Source organism: Lissotriton helveticus, chromosome 6 (genome assembly GCF_964261635.1).
Source record: "Lissotriton helveticus chromosome 6, aLisHel1.1, whole genome shotgun sequence".
Taxonomy (NCBI): Eukaryota; Metazoa; Chordata; class Amphibia; order Caudata; family Salamandridae; genus Lissotriton; species Lissotriton helveticus.
Window position 1 is genome coordinate 1,087,276,344 of NC_136067.1, and position 13,865 is coordinate 1,087,290,208.

At 45.7% G+C, this 13,865-nt stretch overlaps 2 non-coding genes across 2 annotated transcripts; one reads left to right on the forward strand and one right to left on the reverse strand.

Moving 5' to 3' along the window:
• Positions 1-12,031: 12,031 nt before the first annotated feature.
• Positions 12,032-12,104, reverse strand: TRNAH-AUG (transfer RNA histidin (anticodon AUG)). The gene has a single exon. It is a non-coding gene; the product is annotated as a tRNA-His (tRNA).
• A 722-nt stretch (positions 12,105-12,826) lies between these two features.
• On the forward strand, positions 12,827-12,933 carry LOC144764786 (U6 spliceosomal RNA). Its single transcript, XR_013596816.1, has one exon. It is a non-coding gene; the product is annotated as a U6 spliceosomal RNA (small nuclear RNA).
• Positions 12,934-13,865: the final 932 nt, after the last annotated feature.

The window sequence follows — 13,865 nt, forward strand, 5'->3', positions numbered from 1 at the left end:
CCTATGCATCCGCTTCCTGTGGGTGAGGTAACATTGCAACGCCGGTGTTCCCACACTGGTACACACCTCTAGGGTCTGTGTCTAAAGTTTTGTCCTTCTAGGTTCAGCGGAAGTATCCTAAAACTCTATTTGTGTAACTTTTACGCACCATTGACTTGCATTGGTGCATGCGTGTGCTTTAAGCACTGCACCCGAATCCCGCGGGCTTTTCCCGACTTCAGCATTGCTTGTCCCGACTGCTCCCAGCGATTCCCTAGGCCCTAGGCCTAACCACTGTTCGATTGGTATCTCTTATACAACTTTCTTAGTATATGGTCTGAGTGGCCCCCCGCCCTCATCCATAATTGTGCAACTTTGTATGTTATACTGTGCTTTTGATTTAACGCTTTTGCCCCTTTGTTCATAAAGAGTACTGGGGATTATTTGTAGAAATAAATACATATATTTGTATAATATATACTTGTGTGGTGTCCTTTCATTTGATATTACAGGACTGTGATTGGTAAAACAGCTCGCTTAACACGACCTCTTGAGTTAAGCCTTCAAGGCTGCTTAGTCTATGCTACCATTAAGATAGCTTGTCTACAAGGTTGACTTACAACCAGACACCATAAGGGATAGCTTGGACTGATACAAGGTGGTTCCAGAATTGGAAACATCATATATCAGGCCAACTTCTCACATGAGATTTCTTCAGTGATGTCATCAGTGATGTCACTGACCATGTCATGAGTGATGTAATATGTGACATCATCACCAGTGCATTGCGGGCGCGCGAGTTAGAGTTAGCTCAACTAACTACAACAGGCAAATTTCTCTGGTTTTATATGAGTCAAATGTTCAACTAACTATAATGTACCTGAAACCTATGTTTTTTTTAGTGAATTTCTAAGGTTTTTTAAATGCTAATTCCTAACTATAACGTCTGTAAAACCTATGGTTTTTTCAGTGAATATATATATATATATGCGCCTTCTCCTTGAAGTTTCTAATTTGCCTGTTAATTTCACTTTTGCATTCTAAATAGTTGCTTTCCCTATCCTGTTTCACATGTCCTACATACAATCAACACCTTTGCCTGTGTGATTCTTTTGTGTTTTCACCATGCTGTATTCATTAACCCCTTCCATGCTGGTGATGAACCCCAGCCGTCACGCTCCACGGTGCTCGTGTGCTGATGACGGCTGGGGTTCGTCGCGGCCCCGCCCTGTTCGTGCGGCTGCCGCACACGGGGGGAATCGCGGCCGCACGGAAGGGTTTAAATATCCACCTTCCATGTGTGGTGTGATGGTTTTTCCTCTCTGGGTCAGCTGGTACATCCCTAAGGATATGGCACGTGGTCCTTGAGGCTATTACAATATGAGTCTTTTATTGAGACTATCAGTCCAACAGTTAAGTGCACCATAAAAATTGTCAACACAAGGAAGGGATATCGCAGTCCTGGAGTATAATCTTGTAAGTGAAGATTCCTGCCATAGGATGTCAATACCTCAACCAGGGCCGTACTCCCCAAAAGGAAACAGAAACACAACACTACCGTCACTGTCTGGACCAAAGTCTTAGTACTCTATAAGGTGCTCCCCATCACCATCATTCACAGGACACCGACATTGAGTAGTAGGGAAGGAAATAACTAAAGGGGGCGGAGAAAGTGAAAAGGTTTCTGTGCAGGGGTTATCACTCAGCAACTGTAGTGCCCTATTTGTGCCAGAGCCCCATAAAGCCCTTCCATGCCAACCTCCTCCTCCACCCTTCTGCCCAAGACAATTGCCTTGAGCCACGGCCCCCCAGGACCGTGGTGTCTGGTATCGTGGCGTCCTGTTCCCTCGGAGGACCTCCGGATACTGGCACAGTGTTTGTTGGGGAATCCTCCCTCTTCTGTGTGGTGCTGGCATCTTCCTCTCTGGCTCCCTCGAAGCTCCGGTCATTCTCCAACCCGCTTTCCACTTCCCCTGGGCTCTGCTCTCCTCTCCGACCCTCTCCTCCCGACTCGCAATCACCGGCAACTCCCCTACACCTGTCCCAACCGCGGCTCTCTTTCCTTTTTCTCAGCGTCATATCCTCCGCTTCCTCATGCACTAGACCGCTCGTGTCTCTGTCAGACGGCGTCCCGCTGGGCGCCATCTTGGAATTCTCAGCCGCTCCGGTCTCATCCTCGCATATATTACATCGCCTCTTTTCTGGGGATGGACGATTGGACCATTCTGATATAGGGAATCTGGATAGGTAGTCAACGTTTCCTTGCAATTTTCCTGGCATGTGTAGAGTCTGAAAGGAAAAGGAGGAGGCCTGCGGTCATGGCAGCAGCCACGTGCCAGGGTGAGGGCCACTGCTCTGGCAGACTCGTTTGTCTTCGTGCAAGTGACCCACGCCCAGGGCGTGGTCTATTTATTTATACACTTACGCTGGAGTTGCGTACGTTGGACCAGCCCACTCCGCTTCTGCTTCAAAGGGGGGATAACACAGCTACATGATCGAGATCTTACCCACTGTCTGAGGTAATATGGTTGCGTCTACTGTGCACTACACGTATCAATACTATATCTCCACATGGAGAGGTTTGTGCTTTGCATAGTGAGGTCTGTGAATCACATCACCGGTACACTTGAAATTGTGCGAATTATTGTTGATGGGCGACTTGCCACCTTCACACATAGTTGGTTGCTACATGTCCGAACATTCAGCTATTGTGCGGTTGAGAGGATATGGTATTTTGGGAAGGTCCATTGTCCTATTTTGCGCTGCCTCGGTGGTAGTAGCGGGGGAGTGGTCGTGGGGGGAGGTTCTGGTGGTGGTGGCGCTGGGTGTTGTGGCCTTGTTGGGTGTCAGAGCTGCATGGTTAGTACCTCTATCACGTGTTGGTCTTTAGATGTGAGTGTGAGTTGGGTGTAATTCACTCAGTAGATAGTTGAAGTCCTTACATCAGTTAAAGGTTGATGTTAATTTGTTACTGGTAAGTGTGGCTATCGTCTGTTTTTAGGTAGCATTGCAGATTTGGCTGGTTGTTGAAAATATAGGGAAGTGGTGTTTTCGTGTTGTTTTTGCACGTGAACGCCTAGTTTGTATATCATTAGCGTTAGTTGTGGCTCTGGTTTGTGGCGATTTTGTTGGCAGAAGGTATCGATGGAGTAGTGTTGAGCATTTAAAAAACCCTTGAAATTCACTGAAAAAAACATAGGTTTCAGGGGATATTATAGTTAGTTGAACATTTAACTAATATAAAACCAGAGAAATTCGCCTGTTTTAGTTAGTAGAGCTAACTATAACTTGTGCGCCCGCAATGCACTGGTGATGACGTCACATATTTCATCACTCATGACATGGTCATTGACATCACTGATGACATCTCAAATGACATCACTGATGACATCATCCACATGAAAATCTGATGCATATACTGATGCCCTAATATAAACTTTGATACCCGCACTCTAAAATACAGACTACTATTTTTGAAACCATACACACAACAATGCCAGATACTATATACCACCCACTATTTCCTAGGTCTATACACACATCCAGTCATTTATACATGCAGTTACTCATCAATACAGTCCCATAATATGCACTCATACACCTATACATACAGTAACACTCCACCACTCATCCATAGAGTTACTCACACACCTAGTCAGTCAGGCAAAGAATCAATCACATACCAATTTACCCTTGTATACAGTGATACACACCATATCCGTTATTTATACACATACCACCTCACTTATTTATGCAGATACTAACACATACTTACTGTCTTATGCAATCACTGATACAAGCACACTCATTTATACACACACTCTTCCAATAACTTACTCTCACGTATAGTCATTTATATATTCCAACACTCACATATACTGCCTTAAAACCTAAGTAGTTACTCACACATATACCACTGAGACATTCATTCACTCACCAACACACCCATACACACACTAACTCACCCATACAGCCCTTCCCAGATGCACTTTTGAATACATGCAACCAGTAAATCACCCACTCAGACATCTATGCACAGAGTCACACACCCTTCCACCCACCCACACAGACACTCAGGCACCCATACAGATACTCGGACAACAAATCAATAACCCCTGTAGACACTCATGTAGCTACTCAGCAACCCATGCAGCCACTTGCACACCAACTGAGAGACTAATACAGACTTTCACTCAGTTTAGTCACTAACCCATGCATTCAGTAAGACACGTTCAATCACTCACTTATACAGTCAGTCACGCACCTACTAAATAATCCATTCAGGCACTTGTAAATCCACTCATTCTTCAATACACCTTGGCATAGCTATATATGAAAAATATTTAAACTTTCCAGAAACACACATTCACTGGATGATGTCATCAGTGATGTCATTTGAGATTTCATCAGTGATGTCACTGACCATGTCATGAGTGATGTAATATGTGACATCATCACCAGTGCATTGCCGGCGTGCGAGTTAGAGTTAGCTCAACTAACTATAACAGGCAAATTTCTCTGGTTTTATATGAGCCAAATGTTCAACTAACTATAATGTACCTGAAACCTATTTTTTTTTGTGAATTTCTAAGGTTTTTTAAATGCTAATTCCTAACTATAATGTCTGTAAAACCTATGGTTTTTTCAGTGAATATATATATATATATATATATATATGCGCCTTCTGCCTTGAAATTTCTAATTTGCCTGTTAATTTAACTTTTGCATTCTAAATAATTGCTTTCCCTATCCTGTTTCACATGTCCTACATACAATCAACACCTTTGCCTGCGTGATTCTTTTGTGTTTTCACCATGCTGTGTTCATTAAATATCCACCTTCCAAGTGTGGTGTGATGGTTTTTCCTCTCTGGGTCAGCTGGTACATCCCTAAGGATATGGCACGTGGTCCTTGGGGCTATTACATTATGAGGCTTTTATTGAGACTATCAGTCCAACAGTTAAGTGCACCATAAAAATTGTCAACACAAGGAAGGGATATCGCAGTCCTGGAGTATAATCTTGTAAGTGAAGATTCCTGACTTAGGATGTCAATACCTCAACCAGGGCCGTACTCCCCAAAAGGAAACAGAAACACAACACTACCGTCACTGTCTGGACCAAAGTCTTAGTACTCTATAAGGTGCTCCCCATCACCATCATTCACAAGACACTGACATTGAGTAGTAGGGAAGGAAATAACTTAATGGGGCGGAGAAAGTGAAAAGGTTTCTGTGCAGGGGTTATCACTCAGCAACTGTAGTGCCCTATTTGTGCCAGAGCCCCATAAAGCCCTTCCATGCCAACCTCCTCCCCCACCCTTCTGCCCAAGACAATTGCCTTGAGCCACGGCCCCCCAGGACCGTGGTGTCTGGTATCGTGGCGTCCTGTTCCCTCAGAGGACCTCCGGATACTGGCACAGTGTTTGTTGGGGAATCCTTCCTCTTCTGTGTGGTGCTGGCATCTTCCTCTCTGGCTCCCTCCAAGCTCCGGTCACTCTCCAACCCGCTTTCCACTTCCCCTGGGCTCTGCTCTCCTCTCCGACCCTCTCCTCCCGACTCGCAATCACCGGCAACTCCCCTACACCTGTCCCAACCGCCGCTCTCTTTCCTTTTTCTCAGCGTCATATCCTCCGCTTCCTCAGCCACTAGACCGCTCGTGTCTCTGTCAGACGGCGTGCCGCTGGGCGCCATCTTGGAATTCTCAGCCGCTCCGGTCTCATCCTCGCATATATTATATTGCCTCTTTTCTGGGGATGGACGATCGGACCATTCTGATATAGGGAATCTGGATAGGTAGTCAACGTTTCCTTGCAATTTTCCTGGCATGTGTAGAGTCTGAAAGGAAAAGGGCTGTAAGGCTAGGAACCATCGTAAGATTTTAGTATTGGTGTCCTTATTGGCGGTCAACCAGGTCAATGGAGCATGATCTGTGACCAGAAAGAAGGTACGTCCTAACAAATAGTACTGTAGCGACTCCATAGCCCACTTTATGGCGAGGCATTCTTTTTAAATAGTGGCATACCTTGTTTCTCTAGGAAATAGCTTGCGGCTCAAGAACAACACTGGTTTAAGCAAACCCTGGGAATATGGCTGTGATAGCACTGCTCCAAGTCCTCTATCAGAAGCGTCGGTTTGTAGCACAAACAACTTTTTGTAGTCTGGACAAGTGAGTACTGGGGCACTACACAGTAAAGTCTTTAAGGTCTCAAAACTCTTTTCTTGTGGGTGACCCCAATCTATCTTAGCTCTAGAGGGTTTGTTTCTTAGCAAATCAGTAAGGGGGCTGGTCACTTTTGATAACTGAGGGATACATCTTCTGTAGTATCCCACCAAACCCCAAAAGGCTCGTACCTCTTTTCTAGTTGTCGGTCTGGGAATACTTTGGATCGCCTCTAGCTTGTTCATGTGGGGTTTAAGAGCTCCCTCACTTATAGTATATCCTAAATAGTTTATTTTGTGGGTGCACAGTGTGGTTTTCTTTGGATTCATGGTCAACCCCGCTTGTGTAAAAGTTTCAACTAGGTTTTTCAGGTGTTTCAAATGGGTCTCCCAGTCTGGACTATACACTACAATGCCATCCAAGTATGCAACCGCATATTTGTCATGTGCCTGTAAGAGGATGTCCATACGTCTTTCAAAAGTAGCCGGAGCTCCATGAAGCCCAAATGGCATGACTTTAAACTGGTACAAACCAGAGGGTGTTGAAAATGCTGTCTTTTCCTGGGCAGAGGGTGTCAAAGGAATTTGCCAATAACCTTTAGTTAAGTCAATCGTGGACATGACTCTATCCTCTCCTAATCGCTCTATCAGTTCTTCCATGTGGGAACTTAGCCTGGCATATGATGTCCACTATTCTAGTGGGCACCGTGCACTAGTCTAAATGACCCTTATTGATGGTGGTTGTAAAGTCAACCTTATAGACAAGCTATCCTAGTGGTAGCATGGACCAGCAGACTTAGGCTAAAACTTCAGAGAGCATGTGAAGCCAACTGTTTTACCAATTATAATCCCTTGAATACCAAATGAAAGGACACCACACAAGGTATGTATCAAATATATATGTATTTATTTCTAACACAACCCCTCTGCACTCTTTATGAGGACAGAGATCGAGATACATCACAAGTTACTCAATTAGCATACAATAAGTTGCACAAATATAGTTATGCCCTAGGGGCCTCACTAACCATATATTAAGTAAGTGGTATAAGATCCACTTCAGAAACAGTGAATAGGCCTAGGGAATCACTGGGGCTACACTAAACAACCAAAGTTTGGGAAGTAGGAGACCCACGGGAGACGCGTGCAGTGTATAAACACAGTTGCGAATTACCATTGACTTATAATGGAGAACGAAGAAGTTACTAAGTTACTGTTTCAGGGCACTTCCGGATGGCCTATGTCAAAACCCCTTTAGACTAGGACACTTGAAGAGTCAATACCCACGGGAGCACCAGAGTACTCGAGTTACCTCACCCAGGGAAGCCGGGTGCATAGGTGTCTTTTCGTGTCGGGTTTCGTCTATGCTTTCAATGGAGATCTGCAAAAGAAGTGCTGCAGGCAGCCAGTGGAAGAGTGTCCGGGTGGATCCAAGGGTGGATCGAAGAAGTGAAGAACCTGAAAGCAGAGGGGACAGAGTCTGGGTCACTAGCCAGTGACCAGGAAGGAACCAGGAAGGAACCAGGCGATGTCGCGATGATCTCAGGTGAAGAGGTGAAGCTTGTCTCTGCAGCCACGAGAACCAGGAGGTGTCGACGACAACCAGGAGCTGGATTCAAGCTGTCCCACAAAGGATCTAGTTGACTGCTGTGTCGGTATCCGGACTGGACCCAACAAGCCTTGGCAAACGCAATCCACGCAGGAAGTGAAGATTGGCTACGGAGCAGACCAGCAAGGTCTGAGGAGCTTCACCTTTGCAGGGAAGCTGGAGCAAGCCTGGAGCAACCAGAAAAGCAGTTCGGTTTCAAAGGTTTATCTTCAGGGGGCTCACTAGCCAGAAGGCTAGCAACCGGGAAGATGCGTTGAGCTGAAATGCAAGAGCGGGCCCCACGCGACACTCGTGGAGTGTGGCGGGCTGAGCTTCGGTGCAAATGGCGCTCGGGTCTGGGGCTTCTCGTACCCCAATGCACAACTGCAAGGGTGACTCGGTAGTTGCACTGTTAGCAAAATGCAGGATGTCCAGGGTGTCTGGTCCCACGTCTCTCATGTCCGCCACGGGTCTCAGCTTTGCTGTGGATGTGGGTCGGAGTCAGAGAAGTCTGAGAGTCCAGTTCCTGTGTCTCTGAGTCTTCGGGTTCCGGCGGAAGCGTCGGCAAAGCAGACCGGCAAGTTACTGGTGGTGCCTGTCTGCACAGGGTGGTCACTCCGTGACCACAAGGGAGATGTCTTCAGTATTCTAGTAAGAATAGAACATCGAAGGTCCAAGAGTTTTGTATCAGAGTTTTTATTCCAGGATAATCTAAAGTCCTGGGGACACAGCACCTATCTTTATACTAAGAAAATGGGCTGGATTACCTGCTAGGTCCCTCCTATGGGTGGACCTGGGAACGGGGTGGTTACACCCCTTTCTCTTTGTCCAGTTTCGCGCCAGAGCGGGGCTGGAGTGCAACTGGTTTGAACCGGGCTGTGCAGGGATCACCTTGTGTGCCCCAGGCAGTATCTGGAAAACCATCTTTCCATTCAACCCACCCTGCCCCAGTACACTACAGGCTGTCTGGGAAGGTGCTAGCACCTCCCTCGACAGGAAACCTATTGTACAGGCCTCCCTTGCTGGAGTTTCTCCCAGCAGCAGGAGGTCAGACTCGTGTCTGTGGCAGCAGCATCCATTTTGTGATGCCGAGGCTCTGTTTAACTTTACGGGAAAAGCAGTAACATACATGTCTTTTCCCTCTAGAAGGGTGGAATGCTACCCCTGCCGCCAGAATTGGCGGGGGGTAGTATTCCAAAGTGTTTGACACCTTATACGACATGTTTTGATAAAGCCAAACCAAAGTTAGCATTAACCGCGAGGATTATAATGCACTTAAGAGTATATGGTAGGGCTATATCATAGAACAGCTATAAGGAGATGGTTACGAAAGCTGCAGAGGGGCTCAGCTCATGCTAGGGCACCCTCTCACATAAAACCAAGCACTCTGCCTCCAGGATTGTCGAGGCCTACCATAGGAGTGACTTATATGTGCATATGTGTTTATATATAAGGTAGATATAGATATTCTATATCTAAGTAAGGGGTGATTACACCACCTTACCCAAGCTGAGTGATCAGCCTGTGGTGTCCGTTTGGATGGCCAGCCAGGGGTGGCATAATACATGCTGCAGCCCCTGGTAGGCCTTGGATGCACCTATGCCCCGGGTACCTATGGTACACTAGTTTGGAAAGGTCTATAACTAGAGAATGAAACCAAATGGATAAATACATCTATTAGCCCACTACATACAGACTGTCACCAACAACATAAGTGCGTTTTTTCAATTTTATTATTCAAATATATATATTTTTTTGTTATTTTTTGGACGGATAAATATGCATTTTATAAATACATTCCAGTGTATTTCATAGCAAATTGATATTTTTGGGTATTTCTCATGCAAATATTTAAAAGTTACATGCTGGAGCCCCTAGTGGCCTTGGATGCACCTATGCCCTGGGTACCTATGGTACACTAGTTTGGAAAGGTCTATAACTAGAGAATGAAACCAAATGGATAAATACATCTATTAGCCCACTACATACAGACTGTCACCAACAACATAAGTGCGTTTTTTCAATTTTATTATTCAAATATATATATTTTTTTGTTATTTTTTGGACGGATAAATATGCATTTTATAAATACATTCCAGTGTATTTCATAGTAAATTGATATTTTTGGGAATTTCTCATGCAAATATTTAAAAGTTACATAGCACTCACATAATTGAGCATAAAAAACGACATGATGCAGGCAAAGCGGTAGATAACACTACGCGCGTTTCTGCTTGGGAGCCTTCATCAGGTGACCCGTCTTTGGCAATAGGTAGCTCAAGATGTGAGGAAATGCTGGTTAAAAAACACGAAATTCGTCAGAGCCTTGTATTCCAAACGTAGTTGAATATCACAGATAAATTAAAATATTTGGAAAGAATGTCCTTCAATTTCGGATAACGATGAGCCAAAAATGCTTCTTAGTTATAAGGAGGACCCCAAGATATATATGATGATGGTAGTATGAGCAACCATGAGGGTGATAGATGATGTGGACAGTCAATCTGAAGATAGAGTCGCTATATGATGACCGGGGGCCAGAGTGTTGTTCACGGACAGTATGGCGAAAATTCTTGTTTTGTAGAACGTAGGGCAGGATATGGCCCTCACGGCGTCTGGTGCTCTGCAAAAACCGACATCTCGTGACATTGCTATATGCAAATCAGTCTGACCCTGTGCCTCATTGGAACAGTCCAGCCCGAACTGCCAAGTCTGAACTGGAGTGGCAGAGTGGGCTAAAGAACGGTGATGGATTAAACCCAGATCTTTTGACTGGGTGTGAGTGTTTGATTGATTCAGATGCTCCGTCCATCACCACCCCCTTTTGTACCGCTTTTGGCCGCCATAAGTGTGGCAGGGTATGCTCAGACGTGAGTCCCTTGCTCACTTTGCCACTGGATTCAAGCAAGCCTGGCTGAAGACGGCTGGAATGCCAGAAACCGGTCCTCGGAAGCTTGTTTCCGGTCCAGGGAAGACATGGCTTGGCAGTTCGGGCTGGACTGTTCCCATGAGGCACAGGGTCAGACTGATTTGCATATAGCCATGTCTGAACTGGGGTGGCAGAGTGGGCTAAAGAACGGTGATGGATTAAACCCAGATCTTTTGACTGGGTGTGAGTGTTTGATTGATTCAGATGCTCCGTCCATCACCACCCCCTTTTGTACCGTTTGGGACAAGCGGCACAGAATTTGGCAGTTTCTCGATAAACTCCTGGCCAATAAAATATTTCTAAGAGATACTTCAATGTCAGTTCCTGTCGGTAGTGACCCCCTCCCGCTTGGTTGTGGGCTAACTGTAATGCTTGTTCTCTAAAAGCCACTGGTACTAGTAACTGTTCTGTCTTGCCACCCTGCCCCTCACTCACCCTGTATAACAGTCCTCTTTTTATGAAAAAATACGGTCCTACCTTCTCCGGCTCGACTTCCTGTACTTGGTTCCATGCATTCATAAGGGTGCTGTCATCCTTCTGGGCTAGGACTTCTGGGACTTTTCTTTCTCTTTTTCAGCCTCCCTGTCATTATTCTTCACCACCTCCAAATCTATACTGCTGCCAGTGATGAGTTGCTTTGTGGGAAGCAGGATAAAGAGAAGGGCAGGGCCTATGCAAATGATGGCCTCAGGGATGCCTGGGAGTCCCTTTTCAGCAGTACTGTTAAAATCTGCCTTGCAACCAGATTGGTCAGGTATGCTGAAAAACACCATGCCTGATTGGTCACCAGGTCTCTAGGCGCTTGGAGGACATATTGGGTCTACATCCCTCAGTTTCTGAGGTCCAAGAAATGTTCACCCTCCACCCTATTAGAGAGATCGTGGCCGATCGTGGCTGAGAGGGGAAGAAGGTAGCAGGGCAAGATGCTCATGGTTCTTCTCTAATAATGGACCAACTTCCTCTCTCTCCTTAACTGTGGTTCTGCCTGGCTACTGGGGCTACCAGTTGTAAGCCTGCAGCCCACAAGGAGTTGGTTTGTCCCTCTCACAAATGTAAATGGGTAAGCATTCAATTGCACACACCTGCCTGCGTCCACAGACCCTCGCGCACACACACTTTTGTCAACAAGCTTTTTTATGTAGTTAAGAGAATCAGGGACCCATGTTGAAATACAAAAGCAGCACACCACGTGACGGCCGTCACGTAGAGTCCAGCAGCAAATGGGAAACGTTTAACTAGCCGTGGTCCTAATACTGCAGCTCTACTGTGGAACAACTGCTGGATGAGTCCTGCTGGAGAATATTGAACCTACAACAAGTCTGAGGTAAATAAGAATACCACAGGAACATAATGAAAAAGACACCTACAACCCTTCCGAGCCAGATAGGAGTCGAACCTACAATCTTCTGATCCATAGTCAGACGCGTTATCCATTGCGCCACTGGCCCTATGTATTCACACCCATCTTTTTGTCCTTAAGAGTGCTAGAAAGCGTGTGTGTGTGTGTGTGTGTGTGTGAAGGCACAAGGAAACCCATCTGACCTCCTGAAAGTCTGTTCCGTGAGGTTTTCCTAAGTTGTACAAAGGACTTTAGGAGAAAGAAGGACCTAAAAGCTAGGCAAAATTGTCCTAGATCCAAGAAAATCTTTTAGATCAGGCTCAGTTTCTTAAATAGTCTGCGTTAACATAATCAGCTCCAGGTCTGTGTGGGGCTGAGCTTGTGAACTCCTTAGTAAGTAGGCGGGTACAACAAAAAGGAGTTTAATATTACAATACGGGTTAAAATTCAGACACCTTGTCGTAGGCTCACCTTGTCCAGGGACCCAAGCATGCTGCCTTTCCACACTCAGAGTACTTCACCTAACCTACTGTACAGCTGTTTCGCCTTTAATATCAAAGTTCCACAGGCAGCGTGATGTCACAATGCTCCTTGTCTGTAGCCCAAACCATGAGCCTTTGCAACCCTGGCATAATCTACATACTTACGGTGTGTGAAGTCTTGGACCACGAATGCAGTGAAGAATAATGGATTGCTACTCTTCATACATTTTTGCCCATTGGCTCAGATTTGAATGCTTACTGGCCATCTGAGCATCTCTGCCAGGCCACCCTATGTCTAGAGACTGTAGATTTAGAGAGTTTATAAACATTGTCAGTTCATCAATAAAGTGTGCTCGCTTCGGCAGCACATATACTAAAATTGGAACGATACAGAGAAGATTAGCATGGCCCCTGCGCAAGGATGACACGCAAATTTGTGAAGCGTTCCATATTTTTAACAGCTTTTAGGAGAGAAATCTTCTTTGTTTTCAAGACTAATTGAAATAATAAAGCAGGTTCCAGTCCTGTGTCATGTAATATGTATTTTTAAATTGTCTCTCCTCAACATTTTGAATGTATTTGCCTTGCAGTAAAGAAGGTGCGCTCTATGTCCAGCAGCATTTAGCAAGGAAGCCTGCAGGACTTCTGGGACTTTTCTTTCTCTTTTTCAGCCTCCCTGTCATTATTCTTCACCACCTCCAAATCTATACTGCTGCCAGTGATGAGTTGCTTTGTGGGAAGCAGGATAAAGAGAAGGGCAGGGCCTATGCAAATGATGGCCTCAGGGATGCCTGGGAGTCCCTTTTCAGTAGTACTGTTAAAATCTGCCTTGCAACCAGATTGGTCGGGTATGCTGAAAAACACCATGCCAAATTGGTCACCAGGTCTCTAGGCGCTTGGAGGACATATTGGGTCTACATCCCTCAGTTTCTGAGGTCCAAGAAATGTTCACCCTCCACCCTAATAGAGAGATCGTGGCCGATCGTGGCTGAGAGGGGAAGAAGGTAGCAGGGCAAGATGCTCATGGTTCTTCTCTAATAATGGACCAACTTCCTCTCGCTCCTTAACTGTGGTTCTGCCTGGCTACTGGGGCTACCAGTTGTAAGCCTGCAACCCACAAGGAGTTGGTTTGTCCCTCTCACAAATGTAAATGGGTAAGCATTCAATTGCACACAGCTGCCTGCGTCCACAGACCCTCGCGCACACACACTTTTGTCAACAAGCTTTTTTATGTAGTTAAGAGAATCAGGGACCCATGTTGAAATACAAAAGCAGCACACCACGTGACGGCCGTCACGTAGAGTCCAGCAGCAAATGGGAAACGTTTAACTAGCCGTGGTCCTAATACTGTAGCTCTACCGTGGAACAACTGCTGGATGAGCCCTGCT